This window comes from Aedes albopictus, chromosome 2 (assembly GCF_035046485.1).
Source record: "Aedes albopictus strain Foshan chromosome 2, AalbF5, whole genome shotgun sequence".
Lineage (NCBI taxonomy): Eukaryota > Metazoa > Arthropoda > Insecta > Diptera > Culicidae > Aedes > Aedes albopictus.
The window spans coordinates 105,011,849-105,024,718 of record NC_085137.1 but is presented as its reverse complement, the minus strand read 5'-3'; the positions used below and the strand labels follow the sequence as shown (position 1 = coordinate 105,024,718).

Below are 12,870 nucleotides of genomic sequence, written 5' to 3'. Positions count from 1 at the left end.
CGTGCAGACCTATCAGTTTGACCTCTTTTCTTCTGAAATACTTAGAACGCATTGTCGATCATCACATCCGTGATGTTCATCTGGCCAATGTGCCTCTTCATGTGAACCAACATGCTTACCAATCTGGAAAGTCCACTGTGACTCTTTTACACAAAGTTGTTTACGATATCGAGAAGACATTCGCTCAAAAGCAATCCTGCTTGGGTGTTTTCTTAGATATCGAGGGTGCCTTTGACAACGTGCCTTTTGGTGTCATATTGGAAGCCGCACGGGGTCATGGCATATCACCTATGATTTCCAATTGGATTCATCAAATGCTCAAAAACCGACATCTCTTCTCGACTTTGCGTCAAGCGGCGATTAGGAAATTGAGTGTTTGTGGATGCCCCTAAGGGGGAGTCTTGGTTTTGCCGACGACTACCTAACATTGTTAGTCGGTATGTGCATCAGCACCCTTTTCGACCTGATGCAAAACGCCCTTCAGGTAGTTGAGGGTTGGTGTCGCCAATATGGCCTATCCGTAAATCCGAGTAAAACATCTATTGTTCTTTTCACGGAAAAGCGTAACCGTAATGGTCTTCGACCTTTACGTCTCTTTAATTCTGAAATCAATGTGACTGAACAGGTAAAGTACGTTGGAGTCATTCTTGATTCCAAGCTTTCCTGGACACCTCATGTTGTGTTCAGAATCAAAAAAGCTTGTATGGCCTTCGGGCAATGCCGGCGAACCTTTGGTACAACCAAGTATATCAAATGGATTTACACAACTGTTGTTCGTCTAATACTGGCTTATGGGTGTCTTGTGTGGTGGCAAAAGGGCGAAGTGAGAACGGTCCAATCAAAATTAGGCCATCTCCAAAGAATTTGCTTTATGGCGATGTCTGGAGCGTTCTCTTCAACTCCTACGGCAGCGCTCGAAATTCTTTTTGACGTTGCCCCACTACACTTTCATCTCAAACAAGAAGCACTTTCTTGCACTTACCGTCTATGGGTACTCGATCTACTAGAGGAAACTCCTGTGAACCGCAGTTCAACACACACCTCGTTGTTTCCACTTTTGGTGAATTGGGACAAAGTTGTCCTTGCTCCAAGTGATGTTACGATTGCTTGCAATTTTCCATATAGAACATTTTCCACGAAATTCCTTTCCCATATGGTTATCTGGAAAGAAGTATTTCAGACGGCATCGTATGTTACACTGATGGCTCCCTTCTCGAAGGTCGAGCAGGTGCTGGTGTTTATTCTCGTGATCTAAGGCTGCATCAGTCTTATTCTCTTGGTAGACACTACACCATTTTTCAGGCCGAAATCTTTGCTCTTGTGTGCGGAGTGCAATCAGCACTTCAGCAGCACGTAATGGGCAAAGTAATATACTTCTGTTCAGATGGCCAGGCTGCTATTAAAGCACTTGCTCCGGCCAACTCCAGGTCGAAGATAGATATCGCTTGTCGAACTCAAATCGAGGAGCTGAATTCCGCAAACGCTGTTCACCTTGTATGGGTACCTGGCCATTCTTCCACCGCTGGAAATGAATTGGCTGATGAGCTAGCTCGCACTGGAGCATCACATGACTTCATTGGCCCTGAGCCAGCTATTCCGGTATCCAAGTGTTGGGTAAAGCTTCAGATTGACACCTGGGCTGCCACTCAGCACAAACAATACTGGAATAGTTTGGAGTCAAGTCGTCAAACAAAATTGTATTGTACTGAGCCATCTCTAGGGGTGGCAAACTATCTAACAAATCTGTCAAAGCAGAATTGCAGCATGTTGGTCAAAGCATTGACTGGCAACTGCCGACTCAGTTATCACATGGCGAATATTCAGCAAGCTGATTCATTTACCTGTGATAGCTGTGAATCCGATTATGGAACTTCGTATCATTTAATATGTAACTGTCCAGTTTTTGCGCAATTGCGTTTCCGAGTACTCGGAAAATACTTATTAAGTGAAACTGACTTAGAATCCTGAATCATCAGGACGTTCTGTTGTTCTTGACCTGCTGTGGTAAAGAGCTATAGACTCGCTTTACGCTTTATGCGTTATCACAGTGCCCTTCTCAGGGCGCTGTTTGAACCCATTGTGGTACGCTTATGCGTTATTACAGTGTCCCTTTCAGGACGCTATGTGAACCCATTGTGGTACGCTTTTGACGATCCTATAGGATTATATTCCCTTACCTGTCTTTTCCCATGTCCTATCCTTTTTCCTTCCCTTCTCCGTCAGGTAAATGATGAATAGGCTCGTGTTCATGGCGATGGCACAAATTTCCCAAATGGAGGAGAACGAGCTGTCGGAATGGGTGAGGCAAGCACAATGATACACTATGCCCAGGGAGTCGAGAAAATTTTCTCGACCGGAACGGGAATCGAACCCGTCGTCACCGGACTGGCGATACATAGCCTTAACCACTAGGCTAACTGGCAACCCCTTTCATTATTATTATTTTTATTATTATTATAATGTACAAAACTTATTATCTCCTGGGCGTCCATTAAAAACAAAACCCCCGGCGAAGACTGGCGCTTGAGCCTAGCTATTTAGCACTGTAGTTGGAGGAAATGCCAATGCAGAACCCGTACCTTCGGGAAGGTAAGCCCAGCTCCCTGGGTTAGTGGGTTGGTGTCAGGCCCTGCGAGCCAGCCGTAAAAAAGACTAGCACCGGAAAATCAACAAGAGAAGAATGTGAACCGGTACCAATGGCGACGACCACAGCGACGAAAAAGGACTTGCGAAAAGGAAGCTCGGTACGTGGAACTGCAGATCTCTCAACTTCATCGGGAGCACCCGCATACTCGCCGACATACTGAAGGACCGCGGGTTCGGAATCGTAGCGCTGCAGGAAGTGTGTTGGACAGGATCTATGGTACGAACGTTTAGAGGTAATCATACCATCTACCAGAGCTGTGGCAACTCACGCGAACTGGGAACAGCTTTCATCGTGATGGGTGATATGCAGAGGCGCGTGATCGGTTGGTGGCCGATCGACGAAAGAATGTGCAGGTTGAGGACCAAGGGCCGATTCTTCAACATTAGCATAATTAACGTGCATAGCCCTCACTCCGGAAGCACTGATGATGACAAAGATGGATTTAACGCGCAGCTCGAACGCGAGTATGACCGCTGCCCAAACCACGACGTCAAGATCATCATAGGGGATCTAAACGCTCAGGTAGGCCAGGAGGAGGAATTCAGACCGACGATTGGAAAGCTCAGCGCCCACCAGCTGACGAACGAAAATGGCCTACGCCTCATCGATTTCGCCGCCTCCAAGAACATAGCCATTCGTAGCACCTTCTTCCAGCACAGCCTCCCGTATCGTTACACCTGGAGATCACCACAACAAACGGAATCGCAAATCGACCACATTCTGATTGATGGACGGCACTTCTCCGACATTATCGACGTCAGAACCTATCGTGGCGCCAACATCGACTCTGATCACTACCTGGTGATGGTTAAAGTGCGCCCAAAACTCTCCGTTATTAACAATGTACAGTACCGGCGGCTACCCCGGTACGATCTAGAGCGACTGAAGCAACCGGATGTCGCCACCGCATACGCGCAGAATCTCGAGGCAGCGTTGCCGGACGAGGGTGTGCTCAATGTGGCCCCTCTATAGGACTGCTGGAGTACAGTCCTATAGAGGCTGAGGGAAGTTAAGGATGCCATCCACCAGATCAAAAACAACAAAGCGTCTGGTAAGGACGGTATCGCAGCAGAACTCATCAAGATAGGCCCGGAAAAGTTGGCCACCTGTCAGCACCAGTCAGTAGTCAAGATCTGGGAAACCGAACAGCTACCGGAGGAGTGGAAGGAAGTGATAATCTGTCCCATCCACAAGAAAGGCGACAAGTTAATGTGTGAGAACTTTCGAGCGATCACCATTTTGAATGCCGCCAACAAAGTGCTATCCCAGATCATCTTCCGTCGTCTTTCACCTAAAGTAAATGAGTTCGTTGAAAGTTACCAAGCCGGTTTCATCGACGGCCGGTCGACAACGGACCAGATCTTCACCGTACGGCAAATCCTCCAGAAATGCCGTGAATACCAGGTCCCAACGCACCACCTGTTCATCGACTTCAAAGCGGCATACGACAGTATCGACCGCACAGAGCTATGGAAAATCATTGGCGTAACTAGGATTTTTTCCTGGAGGGGGCCCAGGGGGGGCCTGACTAGAGATGAATTTTAAGCGGGATGGGCGCCCGATATGTGAATATGCAAATTGGTTTGGTAGTTTTGAGTAATTAAAATGACTGTTTTAGATTTGTTCATAGTTTCGTAAACTATATAAGTACGAACAATTCCTCCAAGATTATTTTCCATAGCTTGCTTCAGTGATTCCATCATGGCTTCTTCCAGAAATTCAATCAAGAATTCATCTAGGGATTCCACTAGACATTTTTTCGGGATTTGTCCAGGGACATCTTTAGAGGTTCCTCCAGCAATTGTTCCAGTGCTTTTTTCGAGGTTTCCTTTAGGAATTTCTCCAGAGATTCTTTAAGGTATTTCTGCAGGTATTCAGATATTTCTACAGGGATTTCTCCATATTTGCTTCCAGAATTCCACTTGAGATTGCTCCAATAATTACATCTGGAATGATTCGAAGTATTTCTGCAGAAATGTATTCCAGAAAATCTTTTAGAAAATTTTACTTAGAGATTATTAAAAATTACTCCAAGAATTGTTTGAAAAAATTGTACCAAAAAACCTTTAGGGATCCTAGTATTCCTTCAACAATTACTGCAGACATCGATTTCTTCATTTTTTTTATCTAGGAATATTCCTACTAAAATTCTTCCAGGTATTCGCTAAGAAAGCTCTCCTGAGATTCCATAGAGTTCCTCATGGAATTGCTTCCGGGATTTCTCATCGGGTTTCTTCAGAAATTACTTGGAGTTCCTCCAGGGATTCACCGGAAATTTCTTCTGTTATTCTTTCAAAAACGAATTCCGGGATTATTTCAAATGCCTGCAAGAACTCTTGTTGGGATTCCTTCAGAAACTCCCCCAGGAATTAATCCAGGATTTCAGGATTTCCTCAAGAATGTTTGCGGTCTCTTCAGTATTTCCCCTCAGATTTCTTGGAATTCTCTCAGAAATCGAACTTTGTATTTCATCATAAATCTTGAGATTCCTCCAGAAACTCCTCAAGGGATTCCTTCGGAAATTCCACCCGGATTTTTTTTTTCAAGAACTATTCCAATCCTCTAGGATTTTATTCAGGCATTTCTCCAGGGACTTCTGCAAGAGTCGGACTGTTGCCCATCGGTCGGACATCATCGTCCTGTCGATGGGCAACAACGAGCCCGAACCCGGTCGACTCAAAAAGGTAATTATATCTCCTTTTTAACGTTTTGTAAGAATAATAAGTGTTGTGTCTGTCTCGCGTCGCGTGTTATAAGTGTCTTCTGCAAGAGTTCTACCAAGAATTTCTACGGGAATTACCCCAGGTATTTCCTCAGGAATTCCTCCGGGAATTTATTCTAGAATGGATCCAGGAATTCTTCCAGGGTTTCCTCCAAGAATTAATCAAGGAATTTCTTCTCTAGGGTTTCATCTACACATTCCTCCAGGAATTATTTCATGGATCCCTCCAGAAATTTCACCGATGATTCCTGCAGTAATTCCTTCTAAAAATCCTTCTGGAATGCCTCCCGGAATTCCTCCTGGAATTCCTCCAGAAATTCCTCTGGAAATTCCTCCCGGCACTCCACCAGAAATTCCTTTCAGAATTCCTCTAAAAATTTCTCCAGGAATTACTTCAGAAATTTCTCCATGGATTTCTACCAGAATTCCTCTAGAGGGATTTAGGGATTCCTCAAGGTATTCGTTTAGGGATTCCTCCTGGAGTTCTTCCATTAACCTTCATCCAGCCAACGTACATTTTCCACCTTCGGAAAAGCACAAAAATGGTCATAACTTTTTTGTTTTTCGATGGATTTTGATGAAATTTTCACAACTTCCCGAAAAACTCTTCTAGTTTATGATGCCGGGGACATGGGTGCCTGGTCCACATGGTTCCGGAGTTATTCCGGATTGTCTTGGGGTACCAAAATTGGCCACATACTTTGCGCAACGTATATCTCAAGATCCCGATGAGGTAGAAGTATAGTGTCTTCGGCGAATTTGTTCAGCAGGTTAAGAACTGACTGGCAACGGCGACTTTGGTTCGCGATTTGGCCGCTAGGCGGCGCCAGTGTCAAAAATGTTCAAATCCTCATATCTCAGAAACCTGATAAGATAGAATGATGCTGTCTTCGGCAAAATTCTTCAGCAAGCTCAGAACTATCTGATAGTAAAGTCTTTGGTTTGGGATTTATCCGCTAGGTGGCGCATTGTGTCTGTAAAATTCAAACTCGTATATCTCGATACCCTAATGACGTACAAGCATGCCGTTTTCAGCAAAGTTATTTAGCAGGCTAAGAACTATCTGGTAATAACGTCTTTGGTTCGAGAATCGTCCGCTAGGTGGCGCATTGTGTCTGTAAAATTCAAACTCGTATATCTCGATACCCTAATGAGGTGCAAGCATGCGGTTTTCAGCAAAGTTGTTCAGCAGGCTAAGAACTATCTGGTAATGGCGTATTTGGTTCGAGAATCGTCCGCTAGGTGGCACCAGGGTCAAAAATCTTCAAACTCCTATATCTCAGCAAGCTAAAAACTGTCTGATAGTTGAGTCTTTGATTCGTGATTTATTCGCTAGGTGGCACCTTGTGTATAATATTTAAACACGTGTATATCGTTACTGTAATATGCTAAAAGCATGGCGTTTTCTATAAAATTGTTCGGCAAGGTGAGATCTATCCGGCAATGGGGACGCTAGGTGACACCAGCAATCAAAACACTCAAACAATTTTATCTCAAAAAACGAAAAACGTGCAGCAAATTGTTCCGAAAGTTAAGAGGAAGTAAGACGTATCTGGTTGTTCAGCAAGCTAAGAGCCATTTGGCAGGATAGTAGATGGTCGAGTACGGTGGTACAAGAGGCAATACTTCAACACCGTCTTTGACCCCCTGCAGACAAGTTTTGTCGCACTACAATATTGCTACTTTTGCTCCGTTTTTTTTTTCTTCCGGGAATTTCTACAGGAACTCTTCCGGGATTTTTTCCAGGAATTTCTCGGGAATTCCACTGGGAGTTTATCCAAGAATTCCGCTGGGAGTTCCTCAAGAAAATCTTCCAGAAAATTCTCCAGAAGTTCCTCTGGGAAATCCTCTAGGAAATCCTCCAGGAATTCCTCCAGGGATTCCTCCGGAAATTTCCCCAGGTTTTCATCTAGGACTCCTATCAGCAGCCTTCGGCAATTTCTGCAGGAATTCTTCTGGGATTTTTTCCAGGAATTCCTCCGGACTTTTTTCCAAGAGTTCCTCCGGAAATTTCACTGAGAATTTCTCCAGGAATTCGTCCATGAGTGCCTCCGCTGTCGTTTTTTGTTCAAGAAGAAAGGATTTTCTCCAGGAATCTCTTCGGGAAGTCTTCCGTGATTTCTTTTTTCACAAAACCCTCGAGAATTTTTCCCGGAATTCCTCTAGGACTTCCTTTACGAATACTTCCGGGAATTTATCCTGTAATTTCTCCGGGAATTGCTCCAGGAATTCCTCCAGGAATGGTTTTGGGATTTTTTTCTTGAAATCTTCCAGAAAATCCTCCGGGAATTCTTTCAGGAATTCCTCCGGAGACTCTTTTAAAATTCCACCGGGAATTTTTAAAGGAAATCTTCGGGATTTTCTCAGAAAATCCTCTGGGAATTTCACAAAGTATTCCTCTGAGAATCCCTCTAGGATTTGCTCCAGGAATTCCTCAGGAAATTTCTCTAGGTATTCCTCCGGTAATTTCTCCAGCAATTCCTCTGGAAAATTCTTCAGGGAATCCTCCTTCCTGGGGGATTCCCCGAAGTAAACTTCTGGAAGAATCTTAGGAGGAATCCCCAGAGGGAATTCCTGGAGGAATCCCCGGGATAATTCCTGGAGAAATACCCGAAAGAATTCCTGGAAATAATCTGGAGAAATTGCTGAAGGAATCAGTGGAGGAATTGCTCATGGGAGTCTTAGAAGAATTACCGGAGATATTTCCTTGAAGGAGTCGTAAAGAAATTCCTAGTGGAATTCCAGGAAAATTTTTGAAAAGATTTCCTGAAGAAATTCCTAGTGGAATTTCTGTAGAAATTCCAGAGAGAATTTCCAGAGACATTCCCGAAGGAATTCCCGGAGAAATTCCCGGCGAAATTCCTGGAGAAAACAAACGAGGAAGTCCTAGAGAAATTCCCAGAGGAAATGCTGGAGAAATTCTCAGAGGATTTTCTGAAAAAAAAAATCACGGAAGACTTCCTTAAGGAAGACTTCCTAGAAAAAAATCTGAGTGGATTTTTTTTAAACCGGAAGTTTTCCTGAAGAAATTTCCGGTGGAGTTTCTGGGGGAAATCCCGGAGGAATTCCTGGAGGACTTCCCGGACAATTTCTTGAAAAAAATTTCAAAGAAATTCCTGGTGGATTTTCTAAAGAAATTCCAGAAGGAATTCCCGGATACATTCCCGGAGATATTACTGGAGGAACTCCTCGAAAAATTCTCGGAGAAATCCATCCTGGAGAAATTCTTGAAAGAATTCCTGAGGAAAATCCCGGAGGAATTCATGGAGTAATTCCCGGAGGAACTCATGGAGGTATTCCTGGGAAAATTCTCTGAGGGAATGGGGAGGAATTCCAGGAGAACTCCTGGAGAAATTCCCAGAAGAATTCCTGGCGATATTAAAAAAAGAATTCCTGAAGAGGAAATCCTGGAAAAAAAATCCGGAAGAATTTCCGGAGCCATTTCCAAAGGGATTCATAGAGAAATTCCCGGAGAAATTCCTGGAAAAATCCCCGGAAGAGTTCCAGTAGAAAATCCCGGAGACATTCCCGGAAGAAAAAACGGAGTAATATTGTGGTGTGACAAAATTTGTCTGCAGGGGGGCATCATTCTATCTTATCAGGATTCTGAGAAATAGATGTTTGAAGATTTTTTACCCTGGCGCCACCTAGCGGATAAATCCCAAACCAAAGACTTTACTATCAGATAGTTCTGAGCTTGCTGAAGAATTTTGCCGAAGACAGCATCATTCTATCTTATCAGGTTTCCGAGATATGAGGATTTGAACATTTTTGACACTAGCGCCGCCTAGCGGCTGAATCGCGAACCAAAGTCGCCGTTGCCAGTCAGTTCTTAACCTGCTGAACAAATTCGCCGAAGACACTGTACTTCTAGCTCATCGGGATCTTGAGATATACGTTGCGCAAAGTATGTGGCCAATGTTGGTACCCCAAGACAATCCGGAATAACTCCGGAACCATGTGGACCAGGCACCCATGTCCCCGGCATCATAAACTAGAAGAGTTTTTCGGGAAGTTGTGAAAATTTCATCAAAATCCATCGAAAAACAAAAAAGTTATGACCATTTTTGTGCTTTTCCGAAGGTGGAAAATGTACGTTGGCTGGATGAAGGTTAATAGTTCTCCTTTAAGGATGCCTCCAGGAATTCCTCAAGAGGTTTCTTATGAATTACCCCAAGAATCTCTTCAGAAAGTCCTCCAGGAATTGATCCAGGAACTCCCATAGGAATCCATTCATAAATTACTACCGCAATTCCTCCTGGAATTCGTCCAAAATCGCTCTGGGAATTACTCTACAAATTTCTATTGGAATTTATTCAGAAATTTCTCTTGGAATTTCTTTAGAAATTTATCTTGCAATTTCTTCAGAAATTTATCTTGGAATTTCTTCTGAAATTCCTCCAGTAATTGCTTCCAGAATTTCTCTGGAGATTCTTCCAGGAATTTATTCCAGGAATAGTTCCTCGGAATTTCCCCGAAAATTTCTTTACAAATTTATCCAGGAATTCGTCCTGGGATTCCGCAAGGAATTTGTCCAGAACTTTCCAGGCATTCCTCTTGAGGTTCCTCCAGAAATTGCTTCAGGGATTCCTCCAGGGATTTTTCCAAGAATTTTCCCAGGAATCTTCCAAGAATTTCTCTAGAAATTTCTCTAAGGATTCCTCTAGGAATTTTTCAAGAGGTTTCTTTAGAAATTTCTCCTTTAAGTTTCTCCATGGACTCATCCCAGGATTTCTCTAAGAATTCATCTAGAGATTGCTCCGGGAGTTCTTCTAGAGGTCCCTTCCAGAATTCTTCTAAAAACTCCACCAGGAATTCATCTAGGAATTTATCCAGAGATTGCTCCAGGCATTAGTCCACGAATTTCTTCAGAAATTCTTGAAGGAAATTCTCCAGGGTTTCCTCAAAGGATTTCTTAATGAATTTCTCGAGATACTCCTCCAGCAATTGATACAGGAATGTCTCCAGAAATTTATCCAGGGGTTCCTCCAGAGATTTCTCTAGGAATTCTTTCAAATAATTTTTCAGGAATCCTCCAGGAAATCCTCAAGGGATTCTTTTAAAAAATTTCCCAAAAATTCTTTCCGGAATTCATTCAAGAATTATTCCTGGCATTCTTCCAGGAGTTCATCCAGACATTTCTACCACGAATTTGACCGGAATTACCCCAGGTATTTCTTCAGGAATACCTCCGGGAATTTATTCAGGAATGGATCCAGGAATTCGTACAGCAATTACTTCAGGAATTCTTCCAGGAATTCCTCCAGAAATCCTTCCAGGGTTTCCTCCAAGAATTAATCCAGGAATTTCTTCTCCTCGGTTTCCTCTACACATTCCTCCAGGAATTATTTCGTGGATTCCTCCAGAAATTCCACCGATACTTCCTCCAGTAATTCCTCCGGAAATGCCTTTTCAAATTTCTCCTGGAACTCCACCAGAAATTCCTCTCAGAATTCCTCTAGGAATTTCTTCAGGAATTTCTCCATGGATTCCTTCCAGAATTCCTCAACAGATGCTTCCAGGAATTCATTGAAGGATTTTTCAAAGAATTGATTTAGGGATTCCTCCTGGAATTCTTCCATGAATAGTTTCATGGAATTTCCCCAAGATTTCCTATATGTAAAGATTTTTCCAGGAATTCCTCCTGGGATTCCGCATGGAAATTGTCCGGAAGTTCCTCCAAGAATGTCTTCAGAGGATCCTCCAGAAATTTGTTTCAGGGATTCCTTCAGGATTCTTTCCAAGAATTCCCCCAGGGATTCTTCCAAGAATTTCTGTAGAAATTTCTCAAAGAATTTTTCCAGGAATTCCTTAAGAGGTTACTTCAGAAATGCCCAAGAAATTCCTTCAGAAAGTCCTCCTAAAGGAATGCCTTCAGAAATTACTACCGCAATTTCTCCAGGAATTTCTCCAGGGGCTCCTCCAGGAATTCCACGAAGATCTACCCCAGATATTTCTTCAGAAATTCCCACAGGAATTTCTTCAGAAATTGATCCAGAAATCCCTCCAGGAATTTCTTCGGAATTTCCAACAGCATTCCTTCAAGAATTTCTGCAGGAAATACTTCAGAGATTACTTCAGATATTCTTTCAGGAGATTCTTTAGGAAATTTTATGGGAATTTTTCCAAGGGATTCCTCCGGAAATTCTTGCAGGTTTCCTCCAAGAATTAATCCATGAAATTCAACTTCAGAGATTCCTCTAGAAAGGGCCCATATAGCCGAAGCGGTAAACGCACGGGTATTCAGCATGACCATGCTGACCCAAGTAACACACTTGTCACAGAAGAGTCACGGCGGCGCAGGTTTTTGTTGCGCAGAAGTCACTATGACTTACTTCTAGCAAATAAGTACTTATTTGTTAGAATTAAGTCATAATAACTTCTACGCAACAAAAACCTGCGCCGCCGTGACTCTTCGGTGACAAGTGTGTTACTTGGGGAGGGTGACGGGTTCGATTCCCGGTCGGTCCAGGATCTTTTCGTGAAGGAAATTTCCTTTACTTCCTTGGGCATAAAGTATCTTCGTGCCTGTCACACGATATACGCATGCAAAATGGTCATTGGCAGAGGAAGCTCTCAGTTAATAACTGTGGAAGTGCTCATGGAACACTAAGCTGAGATGCAGGCTTTGCCCCAATGAGGATGTTACGCCAAGAAGAGAGAGAGATTCCTCTAGAAATCCGTCCAGGAGTTATTTCACGGATTCCTGCAGAAATTCCACCAGGAATTACTCCAGGAATATATCAGAAATTCCTTCAGGGATTCCTCTAAGGATTCTTCCGTGAAATTCCTCCAATAATTCTTCCAGAAATTCCTCCAAGAATTCTTCCAAGAATTCCTCATGGAATTCCTCCTGGAATTCCTCCAGAAATTCCTCTGGGAATTCGTTTAGAAATTTATCTTGGAATTTCATCAGAAATTTCTCTAATGCTCCAGGCATTACTCCAGGAAATTCTCCAGGGATGCCTCCTTCAGAAATTTCTCCATTAACTTCTCCAGGGATTCCGCCAGGAATTTGTCCAGAAAATTCTCCAGGATTTCGTACCAATTTGTACGATAATAAAAAAAATTCCCTAATGCTCCAGGCATTAGTCCAGGAACTTCTTCAGGGATTCCGCATGGAATTTGTCCAGAAGGTTGTCCAGGATTTCCTCCAGAAATACATCTAGGAATTGCTCCTATGATTTCTCGAAGAATTCCTCCAGAGATTCCTCCAGGAATGCGTCCAGAAATTCCCCCAAGGATTCATCTAAATTTTTTCTGGTAATTTCTACAGGGATTTCTGATGCGGATTCTTCAGATTTTTTTTTCCTGAAATTCTCGCATAATTGCTCTTTGGATTCCTCCAGGAATTCACCCAGGAATTCCTCCAGGTATACTTTCAGAAATTTCTCCAGAGATTCCTGCAGGTTTTGCTCCGAGAATTCCTGTAATGATTTCTTCCGAAATTTCTCTCTGGATTTTTACAAAAATTTATTCAGCGATAAGTTCAAAAATTTCA

General features: G+C 43.1%; 1 protein-coding gene across 1 annotated transcript in view; it reads right to left on the bottom strand.

Moving 5' to 3' along the window:
• The window catches only part of LOC109417125 (thioester-containing protein 1 allele S3-like), a 57,659-nt gene that overhangs the window by 21,602 nt on the left and 23,187 nt on the right, over positions 1–12,870 (bottom strand). The window lies entirely within an intron of this gene.